The sequence below is a fragment of the Pinus tabuliformis genome, chromosome 6 (genome assembly GCF_031772625.1).
Source record: "Pinus tabuliformis cultivar Carrire ecotype Pingquan chromosome 6, CPIR1, whole genome shotgun sequence".
Classification (NCBI taxonomy): Eukaryota; Viridiplantae; Streptophyta; class Pinopsida; order Pinales; family Pinaceae; genus Pinus; species Pinus tabuliformis.
The window spans coordinates 1,352,914,432-1,352,927,849 of record NC_142292.1 but is presented as its reverse complement, the minus strand read 5'-3'; positions in this window follow the sequence as shown (position 1 = coordinate 1,352,927,849).

Here is a 13,418-nt window from a genome sequence, read left to right as displayed (position 1 = left end):
TATCTCTAGGATACCATAAACCAAAGTTCTATGTTCCTTGAAGATATTTGAAAATCCTTTTGACTGCCTCAAGGTGTGATTCCTTTGGATTTGCTTACCCCTGGCCCCTTTGAAAAACCCTGTTGGTGGAGATATTTTTCAAGATAGTAATACCAGGCCCTTGGAGCCTGTTTTAGACCATAGAGATCCTTTATGAGTTTGCATACAAGTTTTGCATCATTTCCAAAAATGAATCCTTTTGGTTGTTCAATATAGACTTCTTCTTCTAAGATCCATTAAGAAAAACAAATTTTACATCCATTTGGTATACTTTGAATTTTTGAAAAATACAAAGAGCAAGAAACATTCTTATGGCTTCAAGTCTAGCAACAGGTGCAAAAGTTTCTTCAAAATCTATACCTTCTTGTTGAGCATATCCTTTGCAAATGAGTCTGGCTTTGTTTCTGATAACTTCTCCATTTTCGTTCGGCTTGTTTTTGAATATCCATTTGGTTCCTATGATATTCTTATCATGACATCTAGGAACTAATTCCCAAGTATTATTCTTTTCAATTTTCTCAAGTTCTTCATCATGGCCTTGAACCAACATTCATCTTTGCATGCTTCATTTACATTTTGAGGTTCGTCAGAAGATAGTGATGCTAGATATCTTGAGGCTTCTGTAATAGTTCTTCTTGTCTGCACACCTACCCCTTTTTCCATTAAAATTTGAGTTTCTGGATGACTCTTCTGAACATACCTAGACTGAGTCTTTTCTTCTACTATTATCTCTACTTCTGTTGCTTCATTTGTTTCTTCTTCAGAATTAGTGTGATTTGATGAGGGAAATTGATCCTCATCTTCTTCATTGTCATAATCTTCAGTTTTTATTTGTTTTGAATTTTTGCATATTTCATCAACCATGACATCAATACTTTCAATAATTTTCCCAATTCTTTTATTATAACATTTATATCCTTTACTTCGGGAAGAGTGGCCAAGAAGAAAACCTTCATTTGCTCTGGGTTCAAACTTAACAAGTTTTTTGTCATTCCTTTTGATGAAACATTTGCTTCCAAAAACTTTGAAGTATTTTATAGTAGGAGTCTTACCATACCAAAGTTCATGTGGAGTTTCAGTGCTATTTACTCGAACATTTTCTTGGCTGAGAGTAGTGATGGCAGCGAATGCAGCTTCACCCTAGAAGGTTGCAGGAGTTCCATATTCATCTAGCATAACACGAGCCATTTTTTGAACAGTTCTGTTCATCCTTTCTACCACTCCATTTTTTTTAGGAGTTCTTGCAGTGGAGAGCTGCCTTTTATTCCATGTTGTTCAAAAAAGTCAAAGAATTCATTCGAGGTAAATTCCCCTCCTCGATCAGATCTGAGGCATTTCATTTTGAGATCTGATTCATTTTCAACCAAAGCTTTGAATGCTTTGAACTTTTCAAATGCTTCATATTTATGATTTAGAAGACCTATCCAACACATTCTCTAAAAAGAATCAATGAACAATATAAAGTATTCTTCTCCACGAGGTGACTTTTCCTTGATGGTCCACATAAATCAGTATGAACAAGTTCAAGAGGCTTACTAGCTGACCCTTCCTTTTCGATAAAGTGAGATCTGGTTTGCTTACCAAATTGACATCATTTGCATATAGTATTTTTAGGAATGTTGATACCTGGAAGACCACGAACAGCCTGGAATCTGCATGCTTTTCTTATTTGAGAAAAGCTTAGTTGTGCCAACCTTCTGTGCCATAGCCATTTTTCATCATTTTTTCTTAGATAGCACTATTGTTGTCCTCCCTTGACAATGTATAGGTTGTTTGGAGTTCTTGTACCTTTGATCATGGTTTCTTCTGTATCAAGCTCACAAACAACACATCCATTTGATTGAAACAATACTTCATTTCATTGATCACACATTTGACTCACACTCAATAGGTCATGCTTTAAACCATCAACATGCATAACATTCCCAGCTTTAACTTTTTCTTTCAAGAAAACAGAGCTTTTACCTTTTATGATAGTAGGAGTGTTGTTTCCCAATGAGACACTCCTTTCCTTTTCTAACGCATTATATGAGTGTAGTTTTTCTTTGTCACCTGTCATGTATTTTGAGCATACACTCTCAATGTACCATTGGTTTTCTTGTCCTTCTGCATACAAAGCTATACCACATCTTTCTGTTTGTGGTTCTTTATTTCTCCATATTTTGGGAATTAATGGATTTTTCTCCTATTGAGGTATTTGCCGAAATTTACTCCTGCATTCAGATTCTTCATGGCCAAAGTTATTATAGATGAGAATTCTATTTCATTTTCAAGAAGAGAAAAGTTATTATAGGAAATTTTCTTGATCCCTATCACATTCCTTTGATTTCATGCTTCTCTAGTCATGATGGTTTTGTAAGCAACACATTGATCAAATTTGTGTCAAAAATTATGACATGAGAAACATTGACCATTAAAGAAGTTCTTGCGATCATCGAATCTACTAACCTGGTGTTTCAGGGAAAACTAGTGTCAATTCAAACTGCTAGTCCCACTAAGACAAGTAGTTATATTAGAAACAAACAATGAAATATTCTCAAGAGTTCCTTTAAGTGTGATAGATGGAAGAGAAGAAAAGAGGACAAACCTGGATCTTCCTCTTTGATCCTAGCTTGATTTCTCCTTTGCTTGATAGAATTTTCCACTCCTCTCCTACTTGTCCCGCTTCAAAGAGTACCTATAGGGTCAAAGTAACAACAAACTACCAAAGCATCTCTATCTAAAACATCATAACCAATGCAAAATTAGAAACACATTGACCATACAATTTCATTCATAAACAATAAGATTCACAAATACAAGATCATATGGAGGAAAACTCAAAGAACTTTATTAATAGTAATGTAAGAGAGGATTACAACCGAGCTGTCTGATCTAGCATCATCCTCCCAGTTGTAGAGGTCCTCCTCACCTCATGAACAAGCAAATCACCCAACAATGCAATGTCTCTTCTCAACAAGCCAACAACACTTCCTTACCAAACACAAAATTCCAGCCTCTAGATCTCTCAGATGAGGGATCCATTTGTAGATGTCTTGCAAGGGTGTGAGTCAACTCTAGGCTTTTGATTGGTGTCATTCCACTTATAGTTCTTGGTTCCACTTGGAAATTTCATGGTCTCTTACTCATCCCTGGGCAAATTCAGAGAGGCAAGTGTCACAAGAGAAGTTTCTAGAAGATTCCATGATCATCCACCTTGCAAACTGTCTCTGCCATTTTTCTATTCTCACTCATCGCATCCCACAGAAGGCCATTTGAGTATGCATCGTACCTGGCCAGTTAGGTAGTCAGTATGCATTGCACCTTGCCCATGGAGTAGTCTGTATGGTATAGTTTTGGCGAGTTCTGAGTAATTTTTCAGGTGGAACTTCTGGAAAATGATGTAATCAGTTGACCATGATCCTTTAGGGTGTGAAACAACACTTTTACAGACTTGAGGAGCCCTTAGTTTATGGACATATGAATTTGGGGTTGCAGTGCCCAAATATGTCTATAACAGCTGCCCCCTAAAGCATGAGATTGTAAATCTTCTGATGTGAGGTGAAATGCTTTATTCATGAGGATCTGAGGTATTCAAACTGGAAGTTGACCTGTATAAGATACAATACAATACATCATCATCATAATATTTTCATGATCTAGCTGAGGCGGGCATTCCCATGCTTAGCTTTATAAATTCATTTCCATCTACATAGGACAGATAATCATCTGCTATTGCAGACTAGTGATTCTTTGTGTGAAGAGTCATCTTCCTTGGCTTAGATGACTATCTATGCAGCTTCTGTGTATAATTGATGTCTTTATTTTCATGAATATATTGCAGCCGAGATGGATGAAACTAGATCTGGGGTCTTCAAAACTCGTCCAATCTTCGCCGATGTACAAGTCGATCCATGCAAAAATATGTTCTGCAGTCGAACATGGAAAGACATCACCTGATTACCAGCCAATGATGTAAGCTCTTAATAGACGCGAGAGGAGTCATCGATAATGATGATGACCCTCAAGGTAATATAGTACAATTCACATGGTGCGAATACATGAGCCAATGTCAAACACCACGCAAAGTCTTTCGCTCGAAGGTCATTGATGTAAACCTATTGCCGGAAGTGAGAAACTTGCCATTGAGGTATGCAAGCTTCAAAGTACTGAAAGGGTTGTTTCTAAGTCAACTTCTTGGATAATGAGATGATTTCAACAAGAAGTGACCTGTTGTAGGAGGGCCTTGATGTATCCCACATCTACGGCACAAAACGGAGAAAATGATTTTTATGGAGGTGAAAATGATCTGATGATATGAGTTTCAGGAATGGCGGTCATGAAAAATGAAGTGTGGATGTAATGCAGTGGATGAGGCATTTACTGGATGGTGAATTCTCTGAATGACTTCTCTTGAACATATTGGTGACACTCATATGGACTGGTAGCATTAACCCCATGGATGGCATGTCGGACCAATGGTGACGATGAACGGAAACGCAACCCAACTCAGTCACGGTGATGGAGTGAAAGTGTCATGTTCAAGAGCGACTTGCTACCAATAGAGTTCTTCAAGTTTTATTCCCATTTTTCAATAGTCATTGCTGACCAGTACCTCTTTATTTTTGAAAAGATTGAGGAGGATAACATATGCTTGGTCTATAATTTTCCCTTCAGGCAAACCTGTTACTTTGTGTTTAGCGAGCCTAGCGTTAATGAGACTCATTCTTGTCTGGGTGGACAAGTTTGTCGCTATTGTTTTAATAACGAGTTTAACGACAAAGACAAATCGTTCCTTTTCTTGTTTAGAGAGTTTGAAAATGGACGAAAAGGAGACTCCAATAGTCCTTTTTCATGGAATAATCCCTTAAGTTTGAAAAAGTGTAAAATAATAAGAAAGGGATGACTTTTCGATAGTTTTAACAAGTTTACAAAGACAAGTTCTTGATCTTTTTGGTTAATGATCCATCAAGTCCAAAAAGATTAAAATATATAAGAGGGATGGTGTTCCCCTTACTTTAACGAGCTGGGAAGGCCAATAGCTCGACAATCTTTTTATATTTAACGAGTCCAAATATATTTTTAAAAGAGGCTCGTTTTTTAGGAACGAGTGGTATTTTTGGTTAGCAGCTGGTTCCAAGTAAGTTTGGAACTTCTCAAAACATGGCAGTGTGAAGAGGGGGGCAATCAGAATCACTCGTCGCTGATGTTCCTCAAAAGGGTAAATAATCAAGTGGAAGCATATGGTTGGCCGAATGAAATGGAGGTGATGGAAGGAACACAACCAAAGTTCAGGAAAGGCAGATAGCAAAGCAATCACAAAAGTTATTTACCAGAGGTGGGTTTATTTTTTAATGAGCTTGAACCTTGTGCCAACATGTGCTTAGTGCAGGTTGATTTTTTAACGAGATTGAACCTTGTGGGAACATTTCTCTTATTCCTTTTTATCTAAGCTAGGAGCAACCAAACTATAAAGCTAAAAAACTAAAAACGCTAAATTGGTCGTTTTTGCTTGGATAAAAAGGTTTGCATGCCCCCAGCATAAAAAAAGTCCTTAGTAACCATATGGAAACTTACTGTGGTTAAGCAGGATGATTTTTTGTCAATACTTAGACAAAACACTTCCTGCACTTTGTCTGCCAAATAGACAAAGGTGAAAGGTCGCCCATACCGATCACATAACTTACAGGGAAACTTATCTCTACAGTTGGGTTTGTCTGCAAAATAGACAAGGGTGCATGCCCCCTAAGCTTCGTTACATTCACCAGACTACTCGTGGTAATTAGGTGGATGGAATGAAGGTTCCTTTATGAGATCAAGTGAAAGACTCGACTTGGAACTTTGCTCAACCTTGTTTCATTTTTTAACGAGCTTGACACAAGACAAGGAATTCTGCTCAGATCCTTGGTTTCATTTCTTAACGAGGTTGACACTAGTCAACGAACTATACTCTAGCGACCTTTCTTCACAACTCATAAAGGGTCATGAAGGAAATATCTAGTTCCAATGCCCCTAGTACATAATGTAGAACATCACTTAATTGAGTCATGTCAATCAGATTTTCAACTATGAAAACCTCGTTGTGATCGACACTATCAAAATGGTCAGAGTCCTTCTTAATATTTGATGATGTAGAAGATATCATATGATAGGTTTCCACTGTGGCCACTTTCGCCAGATTACTTGGAGGCGGGAGGGAAAAAGTACCCATTAAGGATGAGTCTTTTAGGAGACCTACTCCGACATGTTGAAGCAATTGAGAACCTCCATGGATCAATGGAATGATTCCGGTAACTTGTGAACTGCTGGGGAGGAAGGTCAGTTGGTCAATGATTGTAATTCCTCCTTGAAAGGGGAATGCAATCTCTCTAAAATATGTTGACACAATAGCAGCCATAACGTAAATCCAAGGCCTGCCTAGTAGGATATTGTAGTCAAGGTTTCCATCAATGACCTCGACTTCAATTTCTACATTCTTGCCCCCTAGTTCGACTTGCAAGTTACTTAATATCCCATACGGCGTGTACGTTCTTCCATCAAACATTTTTAATGTCGTTGATGATTGTCACAAGGGTGGAGAGCCTAATGTTTTCCAGCAACTCATTGACATAATACAGGTAGATGCTCCCTCATTAATGATTTTTCAATGAACAGTTTTGTTGAGGGATTTTACCTATATGAGGAAACGGAGTTGGGCCGGTAACTGACGTTCGTATCCTTTATGATTAAAGGCCACTAGATTGGAATCCGTTGGATCAATCCCACCTATCGCTGATAACAAAGCCTACTTTTGGGAGGGGCAATTTTTCAGTACTTCAGGTGTCGACATAATGGTTGGCGATTGGGCCAGATCCTCCACTATATTATAATTCTATGCTACTTGAGCACAAGGATTAAACATCGATTTATGTACTACTCCCTTAGGCGGTTTTATTGTTAATTCAGGAATGATTGGTGGAACAAGTTCTATCAAAGTTGTTGTCGAATTACCAGGTTGATCTGTAGCCTTGCCATTTGACGACTATGGATTTCCATAATATTTATTCCTTGTTGATATCAAAGCATCATTTTGTTGTTTTGAGATGGATAACATAAGTACTTGGGATGGGGAAGCACGAGCACTAGCAACCAGGTTTGTTTCTGGGCTCAGAAACAGATTATTCAACACCGTTGGGGTATTTGAAGCTTTTAAAAATTTCATAACCTTAGCTTTATGTGGACAATCTTTCATGAAATTCTCTTTGTCACATATGTAACATGGATAACGAGGTTTCTTTTGCCTAGTAGGGTTTTCAGAAGCTTTTTTAGGAGGTGAATTTTCCTGTTTATTCTTATTATTTTTCACTTTCTTCTTGCCCCCTGGTTGCTTAGGATTTTTGCCTTTGTCGATTGACACGGCATTGACCTCCGAGTCGAGAGGTTCATCATCTGCTTTTTGACTAGAAACCGTACAGGCTTTCTTAGATGTAGCCTTTGTGGTTTTCGTTCTTGTTGTACCTATCACGCCATCGCCAGCATGAGAGTCTTTGTTTGACTTAGGAGGGGGAGGAATGGAAAATTTCGGTCTAGGGGCATTAGGGATTTTTTCGTAGAGCATGCCAGACTGAGTATAGATCAAGTCTAAATATTGCACACATGCAATGACTTTCTCTTCAATGACAACTCCTCCCTTAGCCACATCCTCTGTAATAGAGGGTAAAAATGACTTTATAAACCATTAAGCTAAAAGCTAATAAGGAACATACGTATTAACCATTCTTTGATGACACCGCCACTCATGAATATGATCAGATATTTGAGTGGCTATCATCTATTTAAAGTTGGTAAGGAGTTCTGTCCCTGTTTCGTACCTTATAGGTAACTAAAAATGGGTTAAAAAGGTAGTCGCAAGGGTGCTAAAGTTATCAAACGAATTTCTAGGCAATTCTATATACCATTTAGCTACTAGCGCAGTTAACGTTCGCTAAAAAAGGTGAAGCCTAATTGAATCGTCATTTAGGGTGTTCGATGAACACCACAAGTGGAATGTCATTACATGATTTGATGGATATTCACCCAGATTTCCATTGAATTTAGGAATATCATAGGGAAGTTTATGAGGAATCGTAGGCCACCAAGGGGCGTAAGCAATTGGATCATTCGTCAAACGATTTAGATCTGGTAATTCTAGAGTTGCTACGAAAGGCAACTGTTGATTCATATTAGGAGAAGCATACCCAGGATAAGATGGAATCGCCTGAGCAGTAGGTCTTTTCATACCAGCATAATGTATTAGATGCTGGTAACTTTGATAAGGTTGATGGGCATAACCATTATAGTATGGTTGTTGATAACCGATTTGGAAATGTGGTTGCCCATTACTTACAAAGACTTGTTGCTTAGGTCCTTGGTATGATTGCTGGAATTGCAGTTGTTGATATTGAACCAGCCATGGTTGTTGGACCATTTGCTGTTGTCAAATACTAGATGATTAACCAAGATGCGGAGTCATAGTACCTGTTGGAGCCTGAGTCACTCCCGATAAGGAGGCACTAACCTGAGGTTGTGATTGAATCGCTGAAACGAGAGCCTTTTGTATTGCAACCTGAGAAACTCGAGGTTAACATACAACAGGTAGCACTTGTACTTGTGATACATTCACAATAGCAGGTGTAGTGGGAAAATTTGACACAGGATGGATTGGTTGCATTGAATATAGAACACTTGGTTGTTGAGGCAGTATTGGTACCCAACCGCTGGTTGTAATTCTAGTTTGACCTAAAGTTTTTTGTAAACTCTCATATGGTTGTTCTTTAGGAGGGAACAATGAGAGGGCATACTGCCCCCCATCTGGTGGCAATCCAGTACTTAAAGGGTAGATTAGCCTTTGAAGACACATTGGATCAACTTGTTGAGTTTCAACATAAGAAATACCAGATGAGATTCCAGATGAAGAAAGGAACAGACCATGCCATCGAAACAATCCCTAATTGGACTCTGGTTTGTTGTTGATAACTAGCTGGGACAGATGGTATACCATCAATCATTGTAGGAACAGCAGCAGGAAGCTCTGTCGTAGTTGTGTCAGTTGACACAGTCCTAGATGTTCATGGTGGTTCAGACATGTTTAGTCTATCCAAAAGATTTCCTAGCGATTCGACAGGAACTTGCGATGAAAAATAACTAACTTCTATAGTAGAAGGATGTAAGTGGATCCCAATTCCAAGATGCACTGGAGTACTGGGTGGAAGATACTCTACTATCTCTTCTATAGCAATCAATCCAAGTGGAAGAGGTAGATCGTCAGGTCTGTAAAATATTTTTTGAGCCGAAGAAAGTGTAGCTTCTGCAGTAGCAGATACTGGAGGGGTGACACCTTCTGAATTTTGGAATTCAACTTCCAGATGTTTAGGGAAGTGAACTTCAGTTTCTAGATCAATCCTAAGTGGAGTTGTTTCAGGAATAGAGGTGTCTACCATTACACTAGGATTAGTTTTAATATCCTCTTGTAACTGCAGAACTTCTTCTGTAAAGGCACATGTACCAGAAATAATTGGAGTAATTGTAGTCTCTGACGATGTTGAAACACAAGTTCCAAATAAATCAGGTGAATTTGACCCAGTTAAATGAGAACGCTTTGCCCGAGATGGTTTCGTTTCTGGGGTCAAAGACGGTTGGCTCGCTAGTCTCCGTGAACGATGGGGTTTTGATTGACTTTCTTCCACGATTTTAGATTACCTGATCAACTCAAAAATTAAAGGGGAAAAATGTTATTCCAATTTGAATGAATTTTAAGACACTTTGACACAACTTGCTTTTTCAAATTTTAAGAGTTGAGAAAAAACTAAAGGTGACTCTAGTCGCCTTCGATTTTAAATGAGCCTGAAGTGACAAGTGCTAAGATGGACCTTTTCTTTTAAGGAGTCAGAAAAGAATGAAAGTGACTGCTCTGGAAGTCTAGACAGAGGGTTTACCAAATCAATCGTAAAACTGAAAAATACACCTTGGTGATAAATGATAGAGAAATTACCAAGGACTTATGTGCGGCAGTCAATCTTCCTGAATGTTGTGTTCAGTGCATTATGATCAATAGGGTGGCAGACACAACTTCCTAAGGATAAATGATATCAGCCTATTGTGGTCTCCCAATATATACTCTACGGTACGGGGAGCACAAGTCCATACTAGCACTTGTCGTATCAATGTGGAGGAATCACCCAACCTTCAATGAAAAAGATAGTTACCAGGTTTTATGACGCTGGAACACGTCTCTAGCCTAGACTTCTAGATGTGTTGTGTTAGATTCCAAATAATTTATGTCTATTGAGGTTTATTTTAGAGTTGATCCTACTTAGAAGTTTGTCTTTCAAGGTTCACCGCATGATGTAAATGTGAAATTCGTAAATATGCAATCTAAAATGATAAAATGTCATTTATGTTCTTTTAGCAATGAAAATCCTAGCTACAAAGGAAAGAAGATAATGATTTTCTTTCAGCAGAGAGCATAGAGCACACACTAAATGCACTTTCCTAAATCAAATTTTGCAATGAGTCAAAATGCAGATGCACATGCATGTATTTTTTTTCCACTTTCTTAATGCGTGAATGACAAAAATAAAGTTAAGTACAGATCTAAACTATTTTCTTTCAAAGCGACAGTATAAAAAACTTTTCTTTCCAAAACGAAGGGAAGACTAAGACGACACTTTTCGATTTCAAATTGAAAACTATGTTCGACACTTGAAATACAAATAATTTCAAAGTCAAGCACAATGGCAAAAGTATAATCAACTATCTATAAGAGGAAGACCTTATGACACTCTTCTTTTGATTCAGAATGACAATTACGACACTTGCATCAAAACGACAGTTCGATTGGGCTACTTTCGACAAAGGAATATTGTAAACGATTGACAAATACACAAAAACATTTACAATTCTTAACTGATGGAGGCTGAAATAATGTGAAGGAAGATGGTTACAGCAAGAAGGTACTGACCATGAACAACAAAACTACTGAATAAAGCTAAAAACAAAGAGAAAAAACAAAATTTCAGAGAGAAAAATAGTTCACTCAATCATCACACCTGAAACAGAGGGAAACAGGGATGCATCTCACCTACAACACACGAGAGGTGCAATGCATCTAGGTTGCACAGTTATAGAGAGTGCGATGGGCTAGGGAGAAAAACTGAGCATGTTTTTTTCTCAAAACTTGCAGCTAAGTTCAGTGATTTAGGCTAAGTAATGATGGACAGTGAACACAAAGCATAAGGATAGGATCTGATGAGGATCTGAGCTGCCACAAGGGCACTTAGGATGCTTTGTAAGTTAGATTTTCAGTTCATAAACCAACCCAGAGATTGATTGAAGCAACATTTATCTACTTCGCAATTGCATAGCAAAGGTGTTTCGAAGGCTAGCTAGCTAACTTCAGGCTCTGTCTGTAGTTTATAAAGTGAACAATAAATAAACAAAAAAAACTATTCATTCCCCAGTGGAGTCACCATTTTGTTTCAGGGAAAACTAGTGTCGATTCAAACTGCTAGTCCCATTAAGACAGGTAGCTATGTTAGAAACAAACAGTGAAATCTTTTCAAGAGTTCCTTTAAGTGTGATAGATGGAAGAGAAGAAAAGAGCAGCAACCTAGATCTTTCACTTTGATCCTAGCTTGACTTCTCCTTTCCTTGATAGAATCTGCCACTCCTCTCCTACTTGTCTCGCTTCAAATAGTACCTGTAGAGTCAAAGTAATAGCAAAATCCCAAAGCATCTCTATCTAAAACATCATAAACAATGCGGAATCCGAAACACATTGACCATACAATTGCATTCATAAACAATAAGATTCACAAATACAATATCATATGGAGGAAAACTCAAAGAAATTTATTAATAGTAATGTAGGAGAGGATTACAACCGAGCTATCTGATCCAACATCATCCTCCTAGTTGTAGAATCCCTCTTCACCTCATGAACAAGCAAATCACCCAACAATGCAATGTCTCTTCTCAACAAACCAATAGCACTTCCTTACCAAACACAAAATTCCATCCTCTAGATCTCTCAGATGAGGGATCCATTTATAGATGTCTTGCAAGGGTGTGAGTCAACTTTGGGTTGTTGATTAGTGTCGTTCCACTGATAGTTCTTGGCTCCACTTGGAGATTTCATGATCTCTTACTCATCCCTGGGTGAATTCAGAGAGGCAAGTGTCACAAGAGAAGTTTCTGGAAGATTCCATGATCATCCACCTTGCAAACTATCTCTTACATTTGTCTATTCTCTCTCATCACACCCCACATAAGGCCATTTTAGTATGCATTGCACCTGGCCAGTTAGGCGGTCAGTATGCATCACACCTTGCCCATGGAGCAGTTTGTATGGTCCAGTTTTGGCCAGTTCTGAGTAGTTTTTTAGGTGGAACTTCTGGGAAATGATGTAATCAGTTGACCATGATCCTTTAGGGTGTGAAACAACACTTTTAGGAACTTCAGGAGCCCTCAGTTTATGGACATATGAGTTTGGGGTTGCAGTGCCCAAATATGTCTATAACACCTGGTGATTGTAGTTTCTATTGATATTCATCTTTGAAGAAAATTGAGTTCAATTTACCTGAGGTTGGTTGTGGCTTCTTTTGATCCTTGAAGTAAATTGAACTTGATTTACCTAGTGATTTGGTTTATGCCTTTGCTGACAATTGTAAAACTATACACCGCTCTTTGCTACATCATGATAGCTTTTAGTGGAGGTTGACGGCTTCTGTGATTGAGATGCTTCTTTAGTATATCCAAGACCTATCTTTATCAGAGGAGAACACTGCACTTTGATAATGTCATTTAAGGTTTCTGATCCTTTAGCAAATCTAATATTGAGAGCATTTGTTTTCTCAAGATCCTTTCTTAGACCAACAATCTCGCATTCTAGTTTTTCATTGTGTTTTTCTCTTTCAACAAGTTGGTATGTCAAGGTATCTATAATCATATTATTTTCTTCTAAACAAATTTTGAGTTTAGAGATTTCTTCATAAAGGTCATATTCATCTAAAGCATCCAAGAAATCATCATCTTCATAAGCCATCAGAAGTCTATAGTCATTACTATTTTCATCTTCATCACTATTTGATAAACCATCACTATCTTCATGAGTATAGTAGTTGTTTTTACTTACACTTTGCTTTCTATTCCATTTTGCAGTTCCCTTCCCTTTATCATTTTTTATATTTATGAGGACATTTGGCAACATAATGACCAACTCTACCATAGGCAAAACATTTGAAAGGTAGTTTACCTTTGAATCTTTCAGAACACCGTTGCAGCTTCTTGACAAAGTTCACTTCCTCTTATTCTTCTGAAATATGTCCTGATTCATTGAGTTCTTCTTTTCCTTTTGCTCAAGCTTTAAGTGTCGCTTCTCTCAT